The sequence below is a fragment of the Cydia pomonella genome, chromosome 12, assembly GCF_033807575.1.
Source record: "Cydia pomonella isolate Wapato2018A chromosome 12, ilCydPomo1, whole genome shotgun sequence".
Taxonomy (NCBI): domain Eukaryota; kingdom Metazoa; phylum Arthropoda; class Insecta; order Lepidoptera; family Tortricidae; genus Cydia; species Cydia pomonella.
The window spans coordinates 658,239-681,736 of record NC_084714.1 but is presented as its reverse complement, the minus strand read 5'-3'; the positions used below and the strand labels follow the sequence as shown (position 1 = coordinate 681,736).

Here is a 23,498-nt window from a genome sequence, read left to right as displayed (position 1 = left end):
TCTGTGGCCTCTCGAACATCCAGCTCACTCTGAGAATCATCCTGTAATTCAATATTAGTTTGAATTTCATCGAAAAGATTAAATGCCTCCTGTAGTTTAGACAACCTAAGAGTGCATTCATTTACAAGAACTTGAGTTAGATTCTTTTTATCTAAAAACGGCGTGAGGAATTTTTTGAATAGGGTTAAAGCTCTCCGAACTTTTCCTCTTTGACGTTTGAGTTCCTCCATTTTGAGGGTGCGCGATTATTTTAAACTGGTAAATTATACTTGCATACGCATTAAAGCAAATTTAGGTACATAGAGGTACTTACAGTAATAATCTCGCGCTTCGTAGAATTACCCATTAATTACTTACGATAAAATAGCGATTGATAGTTGATGGGTACCAGCAATAGCCATCCGTGCTCTCACCGGCTTAAACTCACAACTCATCTGGTAATCGTTATTGGATAAACTGGGATATTCTCCGAAGGATAATCTTCATTTCAACTCAGCGCAATCTTCATACAAATATTGCTTATCTGATCAAATAACGTCACGTCGATCACGTCGGGGTCACCAAAATATGTTGAGAACATACAATCGTTCAAACATATCAACTTTATTATTATATATTTAAGTTTTAGTAAATAAATTCATACATTTCTTCTTTGTAAAAATAAAATCTATCACACCATAAGAAAATTAATTGGCATATATATCGTCAAAGTCAAAAACAGAATTCAAAAAATGAATACGGCGATCAGCGGCCAGCAACGCATAAAGGTAGCACCAAGGAGGCGCTAACATGGTCGATATTGTGTTCAATATGAAGCTAATCGAAGTTCAGTCCCGGCGCCATCCAAGTACTAAACGGACTCCAACTAGTAGAAACCACGATATGTAAGTTCTGGGGGCTATTCAAACTTTGCAAATTGATATGTAGTTACTTAGCTGTTTATTGTACATACACAACACAATATATTATAAAAACGTTTTACAAAAAAAGTAAACCGACTTCAAAAAGGATAAAATAAAATACTTACTTACTTTGTTATCATAATTTTATATATAATATATTGTTTATAACATCTGTATTGATAAGATGTACGTATAAAATAAAATATTATCCTTTCTTAAGTATATGTGTTACCAACTGACATGTTTGAAGTCGGTGCCAAGCCACTTTGAAGCATACCATGATTTTGGTGCGATTCGATAAGGATGCGGCTATATAAGTATGTAAATACAATACATTGGATTGCCTTACACGACAGCAATGAACATACTTTCTGTGGGTAAGTACCTAAGAACACACGGTCGAATCTTCTTAGCGCAGTCCATACCATGTTTGTCGATATATTAGTATAAATCCAATGCGTTCATTTACTGTCGTAATTTTTAAAGAGGTATATTAATTAATTTTCGAACTGTCCATAGCACGCAAGTGTGGAATTGGGACTGAGATATTTCCAGTCCCTGATTCAGAGAACTTCATTTCCAAATATAAAACAATTCAAGGACCGACTCATGCCAAATTTCACCCAAATCGATTCAGATGTTTAGCCGTGAAAAGGTAACAAAGGGATAGACAAAATTTATTTCACGTTTATAATACCTATTACTACAGTTGTAATGTGTGTAGACATAAAGCTGATTATTTTTGACATGAATTGTTACAATTTGGCTTGGCACCTACTTCAAACATATCAGTTGGTAACACAGATCTGGTGTCGTCTGAACAGGTTGAGGTCATGGCCGCTGTAATTATTTCCAACATAAGTGGGGTTGGAATGGGTCTCCGCTCTGCGAGTGCGGCGAAGAAGAACAAACCATTGAGCACATATTTCGGCGTGGCCACTTCACTTCTATCCTGGCCCAGCTGAGGATCTAGATGTCTTGACACCCGACGTAGTTACCTGGCTTAACAACCTCAAAGCTGTTCTCTGATTGCCTAACCATGCATGCCATACGATGAAATAAGTTGGTAACACATATACTTAAAAAAAGGATAATATTTTACTTTATCCTTTTTGAAGTCGGTTTACTTTTTTTGTGAAAAGTTTTAATTTTTCCGTTTTTAGTTATAAAGGCATATGTTAAGAGCTTACGAGTAACGCGTGACGCATAAATGAAAAACACAATGATGTTTAACACTAAATTCGTTAACTTTACTAAATAATCAGGATTTTCCTGGAGTGCATCTGGAAAATCATTCCTGCCATTACTCTGAATCTATCCGCCACCTCGCCACTGGCCCAATCTCTCAACCCTCCAATTACCAAACCTTCAACCGCTATTCCCAGACCCCTCAACCCCAGACTCTTCTAATCCTAACCCCCAATTCCTCAACTCCCAACTCCTTAGTCTCCGACTCATTAATTAACCACCCCCTCGGCCCTTAACCTCTCAAAGACTTATTCGTCAAGCCCAAATCCCTCAACCTCCAACCTCAGATCCCCGTCTACCTTCGCTACCACCATCTACCTCACACACCTCTCACACCTACCCCTCACCTCTTTCCAACACTACCTACATCAAAAATTATAATACACCCATTACATTTATTTATAATATCCTATACAAGTTACATAATAACAAAAGTCATTCCAAAAAACTTATATAAATCACTATTATTAGGTACAACAAAAAAAGAATACACCCAATTCTAACAGGTAAGTTCCACATATCGCCCGTGGTCTTCATAATCAGTAAGTAGCCTTGAACACATCAGTTAATATGTAGAGTCAAACTCGTGGTAAGGCTACAGTTGCACTACACCACATTGGTAGTTTACGAGAGGAAATGCTTGAGTTGCTTAAGAATACAGTCAAAGCACCATTCATGCGCCTTTAAAAATTGAGGAGTTCCCTCAATTCCTCGTGGATTTCATCATCAGATCAGAACCAACAATATTATGGGACCACCTTGGAGGTAACTCCTTTCAAACAAAAAAATAATTACTCAAATCGGAGCACGGGTGTCGGAGAAATCGGTGAACATATTACATTTAAAAAAAAAACATCATCATTATCATCAAAAAATCATCATCATCAGATCCACTTCATCAAGTTGATGGTTTTTGAGAGAAAATGCTCGGTTTGCTAAAGAAAACACCCAAATCACCATACACGTGCCTTTAAAAAATTAGGATTTCTCTTAATTCCTCATGGATCCCATCATCAGATCAGCACCCAATTAAAATGAGACCAACTTGGAGATAACTCCTTTCAAACAAAAAAATAATTACTCAAACCGGGCCACAGGTGTCGGTGTAATCGGTGAACGTACATAAAAAAAAATAGCCATAGCCGAATACAGAACCTATGAAATTGAAGTCGGTTAAAAATACATAGAAAAAATATTATTAAACGACCTTTTAAGTTTTGAGAAGCTGAATTTTTACACTCCGTTATATAACAAGATAGTAAATAAAATACAGATTGTGAATCATGTGCTTTGTGACCTCGCTCGCCAAGACAACGGAGTGTCGACTTGCAGGTAGTTCTCAATAGCACTTTTATTGTGTAAACGTCACAAGTGGAATAATTACTGCCTTGGGTGAGACTTGAACCCACGGCCTCTGGATCGATAGCTGCCAACTGAGCCACCTCATCCATAGCCAGCGAATCTTTCCACCATATGGGTTTAGGGGACCCTAGCGACATCTACCGTAAGAGCGGAATTCTTAAACGCAAGGCATTTTTTCCACTTTTAAATTTATTCTACGACCTTATTTGTCTCTATTGTAAATTTATTCGATATCGTACCGTGACGTATGCGTTTGCATTAAGTCTCATTTTGCATGGGATTTTGAGTTTCCAAAACGTCCCGCTTGGCGCGCTGTTTCTAAATCCCATACAAAATGTGTCTTAACGCAAACGCGTACGACACGTCTCGCCATCGAACAAATTTACACTAGGGGTTCTGTTCTGCATATTATCTTAGAAATGTACATTTAGATTGTTTTCTATGTCCAGTGTATTGTAATGGTCATACGATAAATCAAATAAAAATAAACAAAACACTTTTAAACAGTAAATTTCTAGACATATTACAACATTTTTTTATGATACAAGACGCAAACGAGCAGATTATTAAGATAAATGAACCATTCGTTTGCGGAAAAATTAAACAACCTTTCACTCTTTCAATTGTGTATATCGTTATTTGACGACCGGTATGGCCTAGTGGGTAGTGGCCCTGCCTATGAAGCCGATGGTCCCGGGTACCTACGAATCCCGGTAAGGGCATTTGTCTGATTAGTACAGATATTTGTTCCTGAGTCATGGATGTTTTCTATGTATTTAAGTATTCGTATATTATTTGTATCGTAGTCCGAGTACTTGGCGCTAACGCCATTATTACGACATCGCTCCAACACTAATACGGTGCTATGCGACGTAAGCACCAACCGCTATAAGGTACCTCTACACGTGGAACGTCACATTTGTAAATAAAGATGAGAGAAGATGTTATAATTTATTCTTTGCCGTACTCTTGGGCAGGGATCAGAACCGGTTTTTTGGAAAAACTTTGAAATAAACATATATTTCGGTTTATTTTATACTCCAAATATAGGACTCGGGTGTGTTTTTTGATAACGACTTCGTATTATTAGATTGCCCAGTTAGAAATGAAATAATTAACAAAGAACGAAAAATTACCGTTTTCGTTCCCATACAAAAAATACCGGTTTCCGATCCCTGCTCTTGGACAACAAATACTAAATAGCTATTCTTAATATTTGCAATATATTGCTTTCATACAATTAACAGGCGCATTTCTATGCGTTTTAACTTTAAGGACAAGGCACGCAAAACAGTAAAAAAACATGTTTATAGTCAAATTACCTACACTTTTCAGGAATAATCTTTTTTGTTGAAATATATAGTATCGCATGAAGAGGCCAAACAAGTTTTGTACTGACCTGCATAGCAGCGAAATTGACAATTCAATTTTTTTAAGTATTAAAATTTTTTTCACCATCATTAAAAAATATTTCAGGCAACACGTACAGTCGTACAAAGTACAGTACAGTACAGTTGTACATATCAAATATAAAAACCCTCGGTGCGCGAGTCCGACTCGCACTTGGCTGGTTTTTTTTTGTTAGTCTAAATTTAGTGTCCCACTGCTGGGCAAAGACCTCTTCTCGCTTTCTCCAATCAACCCTGTCTTTTGTAGTTTCCCACCAATCCGGATAAAATACGTCCAAGTCATCCGGCCATCTCCTTTTCGGCCTGCCTGAACCCCGGCCAGCACCATCTGTATCTATTGTAGTTTTATCTATTTAAAAAAATGGAGAGCAGCAAGAGCCTAGATTAAGATACCTTACGATTTAGCTTTTATTTTGTGTCAAGTTATCCTCCGTAGCAAATGGGGTTGGTGTTAACCCGTGGCTATATTTACATCGGTTCCTCGCCTCAGTACGGCTGAGTGCATTTTTGGCATGGTCGCCAAGCTAACGAAGGATAAATGAGTTTCAATGCACCTCAATTTTAAATTGTCTGAACAAAGACTTAAATTTATCTGAGGTTATCGTTAGGGTGAATTGCAAAAAAAATACATAATTAAGCGTAGTTAAGAAGGTGTAATTAGTCTTAAGTTAAGTGAAACATTTGTGTTATGAAAATCAAGCATGTAAATTGTATTATATTTGTTGTACTTAATTCATACACATATAAGTCTATCTCCTACGCTTACATACTTTCATACATATATCTTAAGAAAGAAAGCTTTACGATCCTAACGAAATAACGGTACTTTTTCTATGAAATTCCATTTCGGAAGAAAACGGTTTACATTAACTAAATCTTAACAAATCACTTTGATTTTGATGCCGTTCGCATGATATTTTCTTGATTTATAGGTTTCGCTTTTTGATTCTTTTTTTGCAAATTAAAAAAAAGGAAAACCTATACTTTTTACTAAAAAATCATGGAGAACGGAACATATTTAGAAGTGGAAAAATGTTTTCACTTTTTGTATAGAGGAGTACATGCTGTATAACTTCTCTCTTAAATAGAAATGGTTCAATTGTCGTAACACAATAGAAACAAATAACATTTGACTAACGGCCCGATTCGAAGAATGAGATACGATAACAATAAGTTCTGGTTTAGATAAGTTCTCATCTATATGTCGTTTGTATGTCGTATAATTGACAGAAGCACCTCGATTCGGGCAACCAATCTCACTTTGACGTTAGAAATATCGTTGATAGATCTTATTGGGATCACAGCGGAATCGAGATTAACGTGAATTTTGGCATGTCGTTTAGCTATCGATCTTTTAAATCTTTTAAAGATTAAAACCTGTCTTAATCATTCTTCGAATCGGGCCGTAATTACAGGTCCTTAACTATGTTTTTTTTGCAATTCACTCGTTAATATCAAATGTCTATAAAAATTTAATGTGACATTTATAATGTCATTCCCTTATGTTGATATATTCAAAAGTTAGCTTAGCCTCCTGGATCCCAGAAGCGATGTTTTGTTTTTGAATTTGGAACCACGTCTTGTTTAGTAAAAGTTAAAAATAATGTTTTGGAATTTGTCCTTTATAAAGGCCTCAGGGACTCGGGAGGTTAGACAGACTCTAGCGTCAAAATACTGAGCCACTTTTAACTAAATGCTTTAGGTTGCACTCGATTAGTTTTTGTTTCCCTGGTACAGTCAGCGTCAAATACTTTGTAGCAGTCAAAGTGGCCAAATAGTTCGGTACACATACTATAATATTTTCACATAGCTTGGATTTTGTGACAGCTGTCATCTTAATACAATTTGGCATTTTAAGGTTAGAAATTGTATTGAGATGACAGCTGTCTATATGTATGTATGTCATATGGTGTACCGAACTATTTCGCTACTTTGGTTGCTGCAAAGTATTTGACGCTGACTGTACAAGTTACATGGACTTTATCTAACTTCCTCAAAGAAAAAAGCGCGGGAAACGTGAAACGCGGCGGTCCAGTTTTAGGTTTCTTGTAAATTTAATTTCCATTTTAATATTATAGATCAGGGAATCAGTAATTTGTATATAATTTTTCACATAGTTTGTATATATTGTTGTATTTGTATATATAATTAGTGTAATTTCGTCGTAGTTGGTAAGTTTTTTCGTATATATGTAATGGGGGATGACGATCCTCCCGACCCTGGAGGTGATAACCTCCAGGTCGGAAGTAATGTTATTATCGATTCAGCAATGGACACGGACTCTTCTGTGGGGAGCAGAAGTGAATTGAAAAGAAATAAGAGTCACAAAAGATGCAAAACATGTAATAAAAAAAGAAGGAAAAATAATGGCGGGGACTATTCGTGCGATTGTCAGAACATCATACAAGAAACCCAAGCTCCTTCAAACTCTAACATTCAGGTTACCAAAAACTCTTCGGATAACTTAAATACAAAAATGACTCTTCTAATACCAAGGTTGGCAGGAATTTATTTTCATCTTCCGATGTTGCTCCCTTCACGGTGCACGTACAAATGAAACAAACAGATGCAAAATCATCTCTGCACCCGGTGTCCTTTGGGAAATTTTTACTAAAAAAAGGCTTCAGAAACATTATAAATGGAAGTGTTAAGCGCATTGGTAGGACACGTATAGCGATGTCGTTTTCAAATTACGTTGACGCAAACTTATTTGTTACTGATACGTGTCTTGAATCAGAAAATCTTACCGCATACATTCCGTCGTTTTCTGTGACCCGTATGGGCTTGGTTCGAGGTATTCCAGCACAGTGGTCGGAGGAGGAAATAGTTTCCAACATTTCCGTGCCCATGGGGTGTGGAAAAGTATTAAAAGTACGACGTTTGAACCACAGAGTTGTGGTTAACGGTTCTGTTACCTGGCAACCCTCAGAGACAGTTGTATTGACATTTGACGGTCAAGTATTACCGAAACGAGTCTTTTCATGCTACAACTCTCTTGCCGTTGAATTGTACATTTTTCCTACCATTCAATGCTTTTTATGCTGTAAATTTGGACATACCAAAAATAACTGTCGTTCGAAGCCTAAATGTTTCAAGTGCGGGGAAATGCATCCTGGAAATACCTGTGCAGTGGAGGAGGAGGATGCCATTTGCTGTTTATGCAATGGCTTTCACTTTGCCACAAACAGGTCATGCCCAGAACATGTAAGGCAAAAAGAAATTAAAGTCAGTATGGCAAATAACTGCATCTCCTATGGAGAAGCCGTTAAACTGCACCCAGCTATATCGAAATCGTTTGCTGATATGGTTAAGTCACAACCACATATACAATCAAATTTACCACATAATAGTGCTCAAAATTCAGTTACAAACCCTAGTTCGAATATGCGCCCTCCTAGCCATAGCAGCAGAAAAACTATTTTGTTGAAACCTCGTCCTTCTGTTAAAAAGACTACCCATGGCTATGATGTGGCTGCACATCGGGCCATAATAAGTGAATACTCCATCCCTTCTCCTGCAAACGGTTGTGCTCTACGTCAGGAAACAGAAAAGGAAGAACGACTAGTAATCGCTGAGTCTATTGAGGCCTTAAGAACTCTTTTGTCCAAGCCAAACCTTACTTTACCGTCCCACGTTGCCCCTATGATTGACTCTCTTACATTTGCAATTAAAAACAATGGACAATATAATACAATGGAATTGCAGAAGCATAATCAATAAAAAACATGATTTCATTCATTTACTAAATAAATTTAAACCTTGTGTTTTTGCCCTATCTGAGACATGGCTCAAGCCTGGAGCTCTTCTAAGAGCTACTGGCTATTCATGCCTCAGAGAGGACCGTCCTGACGGGTGGGGTGGAGTAGCTTTACTCGTCAGGAATTCTGAATCATTTTCATCTCTTCATCTCCCATCTCATAGTGATGATTTTTCAATTATTGCTGCCATTGTAAATAACATCTGCATCCTCTCTGTATATATTCCTCATCAATCATCTTCTATTTTTAATGAATTAGAACAAATAATTTCCTCTCTACCTAGGCCCTTGTTGATTCTAGGAGATTTCAATTCACACCATCAGTTTTGGGGCAGTTCAGTATCCAACTATAATGGACATCGTGTTTTAAAAATCTTAGATGATCACAATCTTTGTGTCCTAAATACTGGCTCTCCAACTCGCCGTACAGCGCCTACAGAATCACCCAGCGCTGTTGATCTATCCATTTGCTCTGCTGAACTGGCATCTTCTTTCACCTGGCAAACTCTAGATTCTACATTTGGTAGTGATCATTTTCCAATTATAGTCTCATTTCCTTCATCTACACGACCATCTCCGAAACCTAGCCCTAGGCTTAAATACAATCTATGTAATGCTGACTGGAAAAACTTTAAATGCTGTGTAGAGAAGAAATTATTGTTTTTGCCTAGTTTAGATGATACTGACGTAGTTGGTTGCTCGGTTGCTTTGGCCCGGGTGATTACAGAAGCAGCTGATGATGTATTTCCTGTAAAAAATACTGTAATTAATAAAATCCCCTCTCCTCCTTGGTGGGATCAGGATTGTTCCCAAGCCATTAAACAACGAAAGGAGGCTGAAAAACTTTATCGTCATTTTATGACTACTGAAAACTTTGAGTCTTACATGCAGGTCGCACGTGATACTAAAAAATTGTTACGTAGGAAGAAATATGAAGGTTGGAGACGATTCTGTGCGTCTCTCAATCCTAATGTAAAACCTTCCATAGTTTGGAACAACATCAAAAGGTTCAGACATGCATTCAATGAACCCTCAAGGCGTACACTGCCTCCTAATCTTGCACAACAATTTATAGACAGACTAGCACCTTCATCTGTTCCTGAAGAGTTTGTGTTCCAACCTGCAACCTTTTTATATGATCCTTCCTTAGACTCCACTTTTAATTGCCCTTTTAAAATGGAGGAACTAAAAGGTGTTTTAAGCAATTTAAAAGATAGTGCTCCTGGTGAAGATGGTGTGCCTTACTCATTTTTAGTAAATGCCAGTGATGGCATACTTACTTATTATCTGAGCATAATAAATTCGGTTATCCAGTCCGGTATAGTCCCAGATTCATGGAGATCCCAGATAGTTATTCCTATTTTAAAACCCAATAAACCAGCATCAGATGTTTCTTCCTATCGCCCTATTGCCCTTTCCTCAGTATTTGCAAAAGTAGCTGAACACTTAATTAAAAACAGGCTAGAATTTTTTGTTGAAAAGAACCATTTATTATCTCATAGTCAGTTTGGATTCCGAAAAGGTAGATCTACTTATGATAGTTTGTCAATATTAATTGCAGATATACGACTGGCATTTTCTAAAAATGAGTCAGTAGTAGCTGCTTTTCTGGATATAAGTGCTGCTTATGATAATGTATTAGTTTCAGTGTTACAGGAAAAGCTTTTCAAGTTAGGCATTCCACAAATGTTAAGTCATTTTGTAATAAACCTTTTATCTGAACGGTCCATCAGTCTTATAAATGACAACAATAGAATTTCTCGTTTAGTGTGGAGAGGTCTACCACAAGGGTCTGTATTAAGTCCATTATTATACAATATCTATACATCTGATTTAGAGTCATCTCTAAATGGTACTGTTAGGGTCTTACAGTATGCCGATGATTTATTACTTTATTCATCAAATCTTTCTCCTGAACAGGCTAGTAGATCAGTCACTTGTTCCTTATGTTTCTTGAGGTCATGGTTAGATTCTAATGGTTTAGAACTTTCTGTTCCTAAAAGTGTTGTAGTTTTATTTACTAGAAAACTATTTCCTCCTCCAATCAATGTGCAATTTGATAACTACTCCATTTCAGTAAAAGATAAAACTAAATTCCTTGGTGTCATTTTAGATAGTAAATTAACAGGCCTCCCACATTGTGAGTACATAGTTTCTAAATGTGAAAAAAATATTAATATCCTTAGGTGTGTTTCTGGAGTTTGGTGGGGTTCCCATCCTTTTTGTATGAAACTAATGTACAATGCCTTAATAAGCATTTTAGATTATGGGACATTTTTGTTAGAGCCTGGATATGTCGTTGGCTTCCAAAAACTAGATCATATTCAATCTAAAGCCTTGAGAATAATTTGTGGTGCCATGAAATCAAGCCCTATCAATGCTATGCAAGTTGAGTGTTGTGAGCCTCCGCTCCATTTACGACGCCAATATCTTTGTGATAGATTTATTTTCCGTTGCTCCCAATTCTCTAATCACCAACTCTGGATTATCTTGTCTAACCTTCTACTTCAAATAAGTACATCCAACTATTGGAAACACAAGAGCCCTCCTTGCTTAATCAAAAGTTTTCAAAAACTTAAATCTATTTCAGCTCCCACTGTTAGCTCTTCATCACTTCCCATTTTTCAGCATGAATATGAGTCTCTTATACTAGTTCCACCAGTTCTCCTGGATATAGGTATATCAAAGAATGATATAGATCAAAATCAACAATTTCTGAGTTTTATTGATACTGATTATCAGGGTGCTAACCATATGTATACAGATGCTTCTAAGATGTCCATCAATGGTTGTGTCGGTATTGGTGTGCTTCACATTCAATCTAATATTTACCAAAAGATAAAATTGCCTCCAGAATCCTCTGTGTATAGTGGTGAGTGCTTTGGAATCCTTAAAGCATTAGAGTTTATCATCATAATGCATCTTAAAAAAACAGTCATTTTTTCAGACTCTTTAAGTTCTCTTCAATCAATATCTAAATTTCCTTTCAAATCTAAATCTAATAACCCAATTATTTATCAAATCCGTAGTCTACTGCAAAAATGTCATCTTAAAGGTTACTCGGTTTCCATTGCCTGGATCCCTGGACACAGAGGGATTAAAGGTAATGAAAGGGTGGATGACTTAGCTCGTGATGCCATTAGTTCTGGAGACATGTTTCCATTTAAGAATGTTGCTGAAGACCTGTTGGCACTGCCTAAAATATACCTAAGAAAGGAATGGACAAAATTATGGGCATCTGGTGCGGGTGCCGCTGCGTTACATTATCGGAGCATACAAAGATCAATTCCTGCCAAACCTTGGTTTGCTAAAATCTCTTTGCCAAAGCCTGCAACCAGTATGTTAATTCGAATGAGATTGGGTCACGTATGTACACCGGAACACCTGAAACTACAAAATCGCGTGGCCAGTTCCGCATGTATTTGTGGAGCTGATCCCGCTGATCTTAATCATATATTCTTTTCAGGTAATTGTAACCTGTATGACCGTTCTATATTATTAAGACAGCTGTCAGATTTAAAAGTTCCGTTTCCCACATCTATTAGAACACTCCTGTATATTAATAATTCTTCTCCATATATATTTAAATCATTGTATTCATTCCTCTCACGTCATAATATAAAATTATAATATATTACCATTCCCTGATCCTTATCCAAATTCCGACATATCCGTTATAATGTAATCCTTTAATTCCGTTTCCCCGTTTTACTCGTTTGGCTGAATGCGCCAGGAGCGCGATGCCATAAAAAAAAAAAAAAAAAAAAAACTTCCTCAAAAACCGATCCCACTTTAGAAGCGATTATTTTTAGAAGAATTCACTTGATCAATAAATTATTTGGGTCATTTTCCATATTTGTGCCTGCGTCTATATCGGTCAAACCATACTAAATGTATGAAGGAGTTGTGTCTGACCGCAGTCATGTAATTTGAGAATGACCCATTTTAAAAACCTGAAAGTTGTTTTTAAAGACCTATCAAATGACGTACCACACGTTGATTTTTACTCCGTCAAACCATACTAAATGTATGAAAGAGTTGTGTCTGACCGCAGTCATATATTTTGAGAATGACCCATTTTAACCTGAAAGTTGTTTTTAAAGACCTATCGAAAGACGTACTACACGTTGATTTTAAAAAAAGCACATGCTTATGCTTTTCGTTACATGTATGGAGTACCCCTTAAACACATTTTTATAATTTTATAAAAACTAAACTAAAACATGACGAAACTATAAGGGTTCAGTTTTTGCCATTTTGGCTAGTCGGTAGTGTGGGGCTTAAGAGGAAGGGGGATGGTGGCATCTTCATACAAATATAGTCCCCATTTTCCTCCCTGGATATTGACATAATTTTATGTAGATTTATCATAGCTTGAGTTTTTTTGATTTTTTTATTATTGTAAAAATTAAAAGCGACAAGAAACAAATTTCATACAAATTTTTAAACGCTTCTAAGTCTTATAATAATTAAAAAACCGGCTAAGAGCATGTCGGGCCATGCTCAGAGTAGGGTTCCGTAGTTATTCTTCAGTCACAATAAGCTAAACTGGAGCTTAAAGGGATGAACTGTGGATGTACGTCTTTTTACTATGAAGGGGAAACTTTTTGCGATAACTCAAAAACACCTAAACCGATCATATCTCCCACAACCCACACTGTAGGGTTAAAGTAAAAAAAAAATTAACCCCTACTTTACTTGTGGAGGAGATACCCTAAAAAAAGTTTTATTGTACGACTTTGTCGGCTTTATTGATTTATATATCCATGTCAAATTTCAGCTTTCTAGCACTAACGACCACGGAGCAAAGCCTCGGACAGACAGACAGACAGACGGACATGGCGAAACTATAAGGGTTCCTAGTTGACTACGGAACCCTAAAAATGAGAAAAAATCTAACGTAGGGGCATAGCTGTGGTAAATAAAGAACAAAATTGTGTCAAAATATTTTCAATAATGTTAATATCCAGTATATGTATTATATTGTATTATCTACTTTTTTCTTTACTTTACACCACCCATTTCCTTCGCTTCGTTCGCCATCTCACTATCTGAAGGTTGTCTGGAAGAGATCGCTGTTTAGCGATAGGTTCGCCTATTGTTACATAACAATTTATATATTTACTCAATTTCTGTTTTTTTTAATGTAGTGTGTAATAAAGCATTTTATTATTATTTCCTTTATTCATTTAAAATCTTATTATTATTTCCAGAAAAGAAAATGACGACTGCGTTGATATGAAAAGGCGATTTCGAGCTGGTCCTGCACTTTCGTCTGAAGTTATAATATCGAAAAAAAATTGAATAGTCAGTCTGGTCTCGTATTTTGAATACCATGTTTCATATCCATAATATCATTCACCTTTGAACTAATTTCTAAATGGATACACTATAGGTAATATACATTACGCGTAGAGTTGTAGCTGCCTACGGTACTGTAGACCCTCTACGCCGCAGGGAACGGCGTAGCGTACAAGCCTACTACAAGCACCCGTGTTTCAGGGGGGAAGGTCCTTACGGGCTGATTACCAGCCCGATTCGAACTTTGAAATACGCCAAATATTAGGTCTCGATACGATATGGATCGAATATGCCCGTGTCTAAAGTGACGATTTTAGAATCGTCACTTTTTACACTGACATATCCGCATATCGTATCTAGACCTAATATATTACGAATGTTAAAGTTACAAAAGATTTATATTTCTTGAGTTGTCGCAAAATATTGTTAAATTTAATTTGATGAATATAACCATTTTAAGTATTAAGTCTATTTTGCAAATATATTCGTTATTAAAAAGTAATTAAATGAAGGGCACAATAAAATAAACTAACTTATCTATTGAATAAAACTAAATTAAAACTAAAAACGAATACTAAATAAAATTAAAAATGTCTAAAAACTTTGACCCCTTTGGCATGGTGCCGAGGATGCTGGCAGCATTTCCCCGCTGTATTGCGATGCTAATATGTTGTGCGAGAAAGCTGCCAGCTCTTCGGTCACCTGTGAAGTCGACCAGCCTTTTAAATAATTATTTATATTAGTTTATTTCTTCGTATAATAGTTTATTTATTCGTATAATAGTTTATTTCTTTATGTTATAATTACACAATCGAACTTAAGTGTTTGGTAACTTTTTTCAAGAATTAAGTATGTGCACAAATATACTAAAAGATTGATCTCTCATTCTGGTACAATATTACATACAAAGAGTACATACTACTGACGAATACATGCACATAGGTAAGGTAATTATATTTATGTAGGGGAGATATAAATTTTAATGATTTTTGTTCATTATTATTGACTAAAACGTGACTGAATCGCCATTGATTCTGCTTTAAAATTTACCAGTAGATAATCATAGTTATTTACATCACTATGAAATCTTAATAATTAGATTTCATCGTAGCATATTTTTGGCTATAAAGAAGGCAAATAGGTCAAGCTTGTAAATTAAGTGAAAGTGTTTCATTCAACCCCTTATATACACTTTAATAAATTAAAACCATAAACCAATCGGACCCTACCCTTTTGACCCTTTTTGTATAAAACAGAAAACCACATTTAATTTACCTACATTATTTCAACAAGCCACTAACCCATTCTAACCTATTCCGCGCTAATCACGAAACGTTGTTTTGCCTCTACGAAGCGTTTTCGCTACATACCGGGAAACTCATGTTATCGGCTACGACTTAGCGCTACGACCGTAGCACGGCAGTGAATGTCTTAACCATTCCAAGATAATAGAACTTTAATATAAAATCTTAGAATAGGTAAGACTTCATTAGTAAATAGTACTAAATTATAAATACCAAAGAAACTCTAGGCTCAAATCGAACTTTAAGATATCGTCGACTGAAAATACATTTGCTTCTTGAACAAAAACGTTTTTTAATGATTCCTAAATATCAAATAAATATGCTATAATTTGTACTAATCAGTTTTTAAAACTTTATTTTTATAATAATAATGTACACTCTGTTAACTGATTAATTATCGCAAAATTGTGACATATCTCACCCGACGATATGGAAAAAATTAGCTAAAGATACGATATAGATTGGATATCAGTATAAAAAGTGAGGTTTCTTCAAACAAAAACGTCACTTTTGACATATCGTAAGGTGAGATATGTCACAATTTTTGCGATAATTATCTGTTAACAGAGTGTAAATTATTATACAATCCATATCGTATCTTAAGCAAATTTTTGAGGTATCTTAAAGTTCCAATCAGGCCGTCTGTCTGTTTGGTAGCTCTTCACGCTAAAACCGCTGTAGAGATTTAAAAATTTAAATTTAATTTTGTATGAAACTAGTTTTGAGTCGCATGAAAGGATATAAGATAACTTATTTCCGCAGTTTATTATTATATGCACACGAATCTCAGGTTAAACCTTTCCACTTCGATAAAATCCATAAACCTTTAGTAATATAAAACCAATGACTTACTCGTTTATATTATAGAAACACCTTACACACACCATGATAAAGAAAATATAGAACGTGATTGTAGCATTTTTATAAGAAATTGGGTTATTAGTTTGGAAACATTGGTAACCCATTAAAAGCTAGCGGTACCATATGGTAACATATTTTGTATGTAAAAATGATAAAGCTTTAAATTACCTAAAATAACTTCAAGAATAATATATTAGAAAATTTTCTAATTCTAAGGCCAAAAACATTCAGTCTATAATGAGTTAAGAGATCCTTCAGGAACAGGCAGCTTATGTTTTCAGGTTAAACCACTTTGGTAATGCAAAACCAATGACTTACCCTTTTCTAAAAGTAGGTTAATCACATCTTGATAAAAGAAAACAGTATAGAAAAACACAATTGATACTGTATTTAAAAAAAAAAATTAAGTAATTACAAGCACTGTTAAAATGGTAATTTTATTTTAATAATAAAAACTTAAGCTATTTAATAAAACAGGTGATCCACACCTTGATAAAGTAAATATATAATGTGAATCGGGTTATTAGACTGCAAGCACTGTTAAAATAATAAAAATACACTTTACTTGAGTAATGAAAAACTTACCCTATTTAACAAAACAGGCGATCCACACTTTGAAACTTCCCTAACAAAGGGTACACAACACAGCACTGGTACAAGTGGCACATGTCGCGGGTGCGTGCGGCCGTCGGGGTGCCGCGCCGGACACTGAGGGGTGCCCCGTACGGCGGCACAGAGTAGAGGGGTAGGCTGGTGGGTAGACAGTAACGTACCTAAATTGGTTCAGTAGTCTAGGCCCCTAAATGCGTTGAATAACTTTTTTGTGTTTTATTTGTAAGTCTTAAGCTTAGTAGATGACTCATTATGAAAAAAGCTTATAACTACCATAAAAATGGATGTTCCGTAAATTTAAATTACCTTAAAATCAAGATTTCCAGTTTAAACTATTTATAAGATTTACACTCACGTGTTTTTAGTCACTCGCAAGATTTCAAGTGTTATTTTTTCGCCTGGACTACTAAAAAGATGATTTATAATCCAATTCAATACTAAACTTACTTTTTCCATTCAAGTTCAGTGCATCAGGTTCGCTCTACTCTAATATAATAATATCGATGCCTAATGTTACAGCATGAAGGGGCGCCACATGCGCCGTGCTGCCGAGCACGTGAAATAAATGAAGCATGCTCCAAACGTCGAGCAAAGTCCATCCCTCTCCCTTCATTTCCATTATGTAAGCGCGCAAAGCAGCCAGCGGCCAACCCGAAATCATTTATCACTATCATTTTAAGGATTTTTTTTTATTATTTTATTTATTATTTATTTATAAACTGATGTGCGATTCCAGTTTCAGTTGAGAGAAAGTGATAACAGATTTTAAGATCTGTACACCAAGTTCATGAATCATGATAATACATAAGATATCAGGAAATATCCGCATCTGACTCTTCTCCTGTCTCCTTTGGCTCAAATCTCTAAGCTCACAAGCGGTATTGAACCTTTAAGTCTAAGGAGAGTCTTTGCCTCCTTGTGTGTGTTCTACCGCTTGTACAATGGGCTGTGCTGTGAAGAATCGTTTGACATGATGCCAACGGCCGCTTTTTATTACCGCACTGCTCGCCGTCGGCAGGGTGTTCATCCTCACACCCTAGAACCTAAATGGTCGCGTAATGTGCGGTTTGAGAGGAATCTCCTCCCGCAGACGCTTCGGCTGTGAAATGAGCTCTCTTCCGAGGTTTTCCCGAGCTGCTAGAGTATGGGGTTCTTCAAAAAAGGAGTGTACAGGTTTTTAATGGGTCGGCAACGCGCATGTAATAACTCTGGTGTGGCAGGCGTCCATAAGCTGCGGTGACTACCATCAGGCGGGTCGTATGCTTGTCTGCCACCGACGTGCTATAAAAAAAAATGTCTCCTCTGTATCCATGTCGTGAGTCTCAGTCTCCTGGAGAGCGATTGATTTAGTAACTTATTACAATTTTAATCTTATTTTGATACGACCTTGAAAATCGCTCACGCTGATTGGTGCAAGTCGTACTTGAGAAACGCACAAGTCACGAAGACAATCATCACGGTTCTATAAAATAAAAATGAAATAAATAAATAAATATTATATGACATTATTACACAAATTGACTAAGTAAGCTCAATAAGGCTTGTGTTGAGGGTACTTAGACAACGATACATATAATATATAAATACTTAAATACATATAAAACACCCATGACTCAGAAACAAATATCAGTGCTCATCACACGAATAAATGCCCTTACCAGGATTTGAACCCGAGACCATCGGCTTCATAGGCAGGGTCACTACCCAGTAGGCCAGACCATAACCATAACAAGTTTTTAAATAAGAATGGGCCTCCTGATCTACATTCGTATTTGCGTAGGTAAGCATGAAAGCTTTTCATAACGCGTTTAATTTCGCCGCTAGGGGCGCTAGTGTAAAGGGAGGTCTTTCAAAATGTCAAATGCATTTATTTTAGGGGTTACAATCTTTTTTATCGCGAATTTTCAGTCCTTATTCATAATTGTGGTGTGGTAAAATCCAAAAATACAAATATATGCAAAATTAAATAGGTTTAAAAACGGCAAATTTATATGGATAAAATACTTTTGTGTATTTTTCCTACTCCTCTACTGTTATCTGTCATTTATGCATTCATTAACACGAATATAAGAACATACATAAAAGGTTTCAAGAAAAGTCTATATTGTCTATTCCTCATTAAAGCTCTTGTGCTTTTAATCGCTATAACGTTACTGCGATTAATGGCTACCAACCTAACAAAACCAAAACGAATACAGTTTTAAACTAAGTGCATTGCTGCCAACTAAAAATATTCATTTGGTTGCATAGTAAAAATAATTACTTCATAAGTCAGAAACACGCATGTGACACCCGTAATATAGCAACACCCATAAACTACGAAGACCGCTTAGCGTTGCTTGTTAGTCTCCGTAGGCTACGGTGGCCAAAATTGAGAAAAAACTGTCCAACAATTTAATTTAGCAAGTAGCAAGTACCAGGGCCTCATGAGTTACGAGGTGTCGCTGACCGGCCGGCCGCGGCCTACGCCTACGCCTTCGGCTCCGGCTCACATTGTAACTCACGCCACACGCCTTTTTTGACCCTTCTTATACAACTGTTGCATAAAATACTATTAACGTATTTGTTTTTTAATAAACAATAGCAGAATTTTGAGACCTGTTTTTGGACCACAATCTACAGTGGCGCCAACTGGTGGGCATAAAAATGGTAGCCTGCATTTATATCAAATGGATTTAAACTACACTGACGATAATTTTGTACGATTTACCTTTTTCAGACAGTCCTAACAAAATCAAACTTTTTTTCAGCAAATAAGCTACCAGGGCAAATTCAAACACAGAATAAACTTATAATGAAACGCTGTTCTTACATATGTTATCGATTGTTGCAGAACTCTCAGAGCTACCCCAACGTAGGCATAAATCTGCATCCAAATAATCTTTGGCAGGTTATTGCCGTGCGAGCGAGTCGGCGATACAAAATAGGCTTCGAGCTGTTGTTTGACCAACTTTTCTTCGCGGAATAAAATATGACCCGGCGGCCTGCTGACGGGCAAATATGGAAATATATAAGTTTGCCAAATTCGCATGACTTTATTAGTGGTAACCTTCATGTTATTTTTTTCATGACGTCTTTTTTTGATGTTGTGTGTTTGTTTACCTACTGGGCCATTCCAGAAAAGTGTCGGGTACGTAACGCTATTTTTTAGGGTTCTGTAGTCAAACTAGAATCCCTTATAGTTTCGCCATGTCCGTGATCGTTAGTGCTAGAAAGCTGCAATTTGACATGGATCAAATCATGCATGGCAAACTAAACTATGGTAAACTGTGTCAATACAAATAATTTTCATATGCCCTAGGGCCGAGCATATCGAGGGTCAATAATGTACACTTAATGATATCTAATATACCATACGTTCTTGTGAATAAACTTTCATTCATTCATGGTAACAGAACGATAAAAACTAAAAATAACTTTTTTAGGGTAGGTACCTACCGTATATATATATATTTTTTTTGCTTTAACCCAATGGTGTGGGGTGTCTTTGGATAGGTCTCTAAAACGAATACTGATCTTCGACAACTATTTTTAGATAAAGTGAATATTTTTGTAAATAAAAAAGAGATAAAAATTAACTAAATATTTTGAAATATATCTCACAAAAGTTTAATTTCGTCAAAATTTTCTTGATCTTAGTAAAATTAGAATTTTGTAATGTTAAATAGTTATCGGTGACGGAGCATTTATTATGGAACTCGATTCCAACAGGCGTGTCTAATTTTGAAACAATTGAGCAGTTTTCCTAGTTTTTAATGAAACCGAAACATTTTAATCACGCTGAACCCGAAACATACACCCTGCCATGATTAAGACAAGTTTAAGATCTTGGAAAGATCACTAAAAGATCGATAACTAAACGACATGTCAAAATTGACGTTTATTTCGATTCCGCTGTGATCCCAATAAGATCTGTCCACGATATTTCTAACTTCAAAGTGACATTGGTTGTCCGAATCGAGCTGCTTCTGTCAATTATACGACATACAAACGATATCTAAATGAGTACTTATCTAAACCAGAACTTTCCGTTCGTATCTCGTTTTTCGAATCGGGCCGTAGGCTGATTTCGGCCACGGCGAATTTTAGATTTATTTCGGCCATGATGAATTTTAAAAATAGCCTCAAAATCCTGCTTATTTAAAAAACCGGTCAAATTCGAGTTAATTAGAGAAAATAAATATTATAGGACATTATTACACAAATTGACTAAGTCCCACAGTAAGCTCAATAAGGCTTGTATTGAGGGTACTTAGACAACGATATATATAATATATATAAATATTTATAAATACTTAAATACATAGAAAACACCCATGACTCAGGAACAAATATCCATGCTCATCACACGAATAAATGCCCTTACCAGGATTTGAACCCAGGACCATCGGCTTCATAGGCACGGTCACTACCCACTAGGCCAGACCGGTTGTCAAATCGTATATATCCATTATGTATATTGTTAAATAATTATTTATTTTTAAATCAATTGTAATATAAGTATGATATGCTATATGTAATTAATGTATGTAATATACATGGTCAATAAATTATCTTATTTTGTTTCTAGTTTAGTTTTCATTATAAAGTTATATTATGAAAAAAAGAAGCTAACGAGGTATGTCAGGATCATATCAAGTTGACCCCCGTGGTATCTGCCTACACCTCCGGGAAATAGGCGAGATTATATTTATGTATAATAGTACATTACAATTATGGAAGAAGCCCAAATCCCACCTGACATGACCCAGGACCTTGAAGCCTGGCGAAATGTAACTAGGAGAGCCGACCCCAAATAATGGGAAAAGGACAAGGAGAAGAAGAGTACATTACGATACAAGTGCGAAAAATAGGAAATTCGAAACTAGTTGCGATAAATTGAAACACGACCGAAGGGTGTTTTAAATCGACACGAGTTGCGAATTACCTATTCGCTCATGAATCGTACAACGTTTTACAGTACATATGGCCCTTTAAATGTTCGACACAGTAACGTATTTAATATGCTAATTTTACCATATGTACTGTAAAGTTATTTAATGCATTTATTTTTGTTGTGGAAATTAATAACATAATTTTTGTGTTGCTAAATGTACAGCCAATCGAAGCAATCGGGAGAAACAATCACATAAAAATCTACTATATTATTTCCATTTTAAGACTTGTTTACGGTACATTATAAAATTATAATTACACATTTGCTAGGATTCTATTGATTGAAAATGATGTTCGCTGTTACTTGTGAGTAATTTTATTCTGCATAAAATTAAACACTACAATACAAAGGTTTTTTTCTCTGTTACTTTTGGTGTATCGCTAAGTACATTTAAGGAAACTATATGAAATACTATTGTTAACCAAGGGATGAAAGGCACCCATTTCAGTCGAGGTAGTTTGGCCAATAGTCTGAAACTGAAATGGTCACCCAAGTTACAAATACTCTACTTTTCATTTCGAATACGAGCAAAGTAAAATGCATGTATATTTTCGCTTAGTACCTAAAAACATGAACTAGTTTCTTTTAGAGAAATAAACAGTTATTTATTTTTCTTTTTGTAATTAAACATGATAATGATGACTATTAAGGGTACTTCTTTAAGATACAAGTTTATTTATTTACGAAATTGGGAGAAAAATATCACAATGGGAATATACAACAAATCAATTAAACCAAATTTTAAATGTTATCGTAAATTTTTTTTTTCAAAAGTACTTGTAAAGTATACCGGGCGGAAGTAAATAGTTATTTTCACGTCAGCAGCACGAACAAGGGTAATTTGCTGCTTAAAATAGTGAGCAAAATCGCATTTTGCTCACCGAGTGAGACAAAATAACATTCAAGTGACCTTTAGATTCGAATGTCATTTCAACGTGCGGGGCCTAATACAAGTTCGAAATATTTGGATTCTATTGTCTTTATCCCTTTCACGTCATTAGCAAAAAGAAAGAGAAAAAAAAGTGCATACATAATTCAACGCTATATTAACGGTTTATAATAGACCCCCGAAATAAGTCAGACCGCATCGTTCCAAAACACCCTACGAGTCTTCATTCGTAATAATTAATTATTGAAATAAAAGTTTAAAATTTAATAAAAACACCATATTTTACGTATTTTATTATACAATCAAAACAATGAACTTATACAAATTTACGCAATTGTTACGCAGTAAATATTTCTACTTAACTAGTTTTAACGATCTCTACTATAGTTGACAAATAGTAGTATCCGCAATTCGGACCGTATCTTACAAAGTTATTTTTGTACAAAAAAAGTTGTCGATTGAACTGTCAATTGATGTTGGTTAATTCATTATTTATTTCGTATTATTTTATTGAAATTTCTTTCGTTTTGTTTTATTGCGGTAATTAAAGTTAATTGTTAGAATACCTTCAGAAAACATGAGTGAAATAGTGATCCGTCCGTCTGGATTACATTTTTTCAGGTTGTATTTTTTGATGGCTGACTGACGTGAAAATTTTTGTGTACTACACGAGAGCAAAGTTTGATATTTCTTCGAGTGCTTGTTTTGAGTCCCGTGCAAGCGAAAGATTCTATAATAGATTCACGAGCGTAGCGAGTTAATCTAATTTAGAATCTTGAGCGTAGTAAGGGACTCAAAAGCGCACGAGATGTAAATAACTTTCATCTCGTGTAGTACACAAAAATTTTCACGTCAGTCAGCCATCAAAAAATACAACCTGAAAAAATGAAATCCAGACGGACGGATCACTATTTCAC

At 35.7% G+C, this 23,498-nt stretch overlaps 1 protein-coding gene across 2 annotated transcripts in view; it reads right to left on the bottom strand.

Annotated features, from left to right (window-relative positions):
* LOC133523223 (uncharacterized) overlaps positions 1–17,437 on the bottom strand; it is a 524,757-nt gene extending 507,320 nt beyond the window's left edge. For both annotated transcript variants that reach the window (XM_061858700.1, XM_061858702.1), the window contains exon 1: positions 16,730–17,437. The gene's annotated coding sequence lies outside the window, so the exon portion shown is untranslated. The remainder of the gene's footprint in view (positions 1–16,729) is intronic.
* Positions 17,438–23,498: the final 6,061 nt, after the last annotated feature.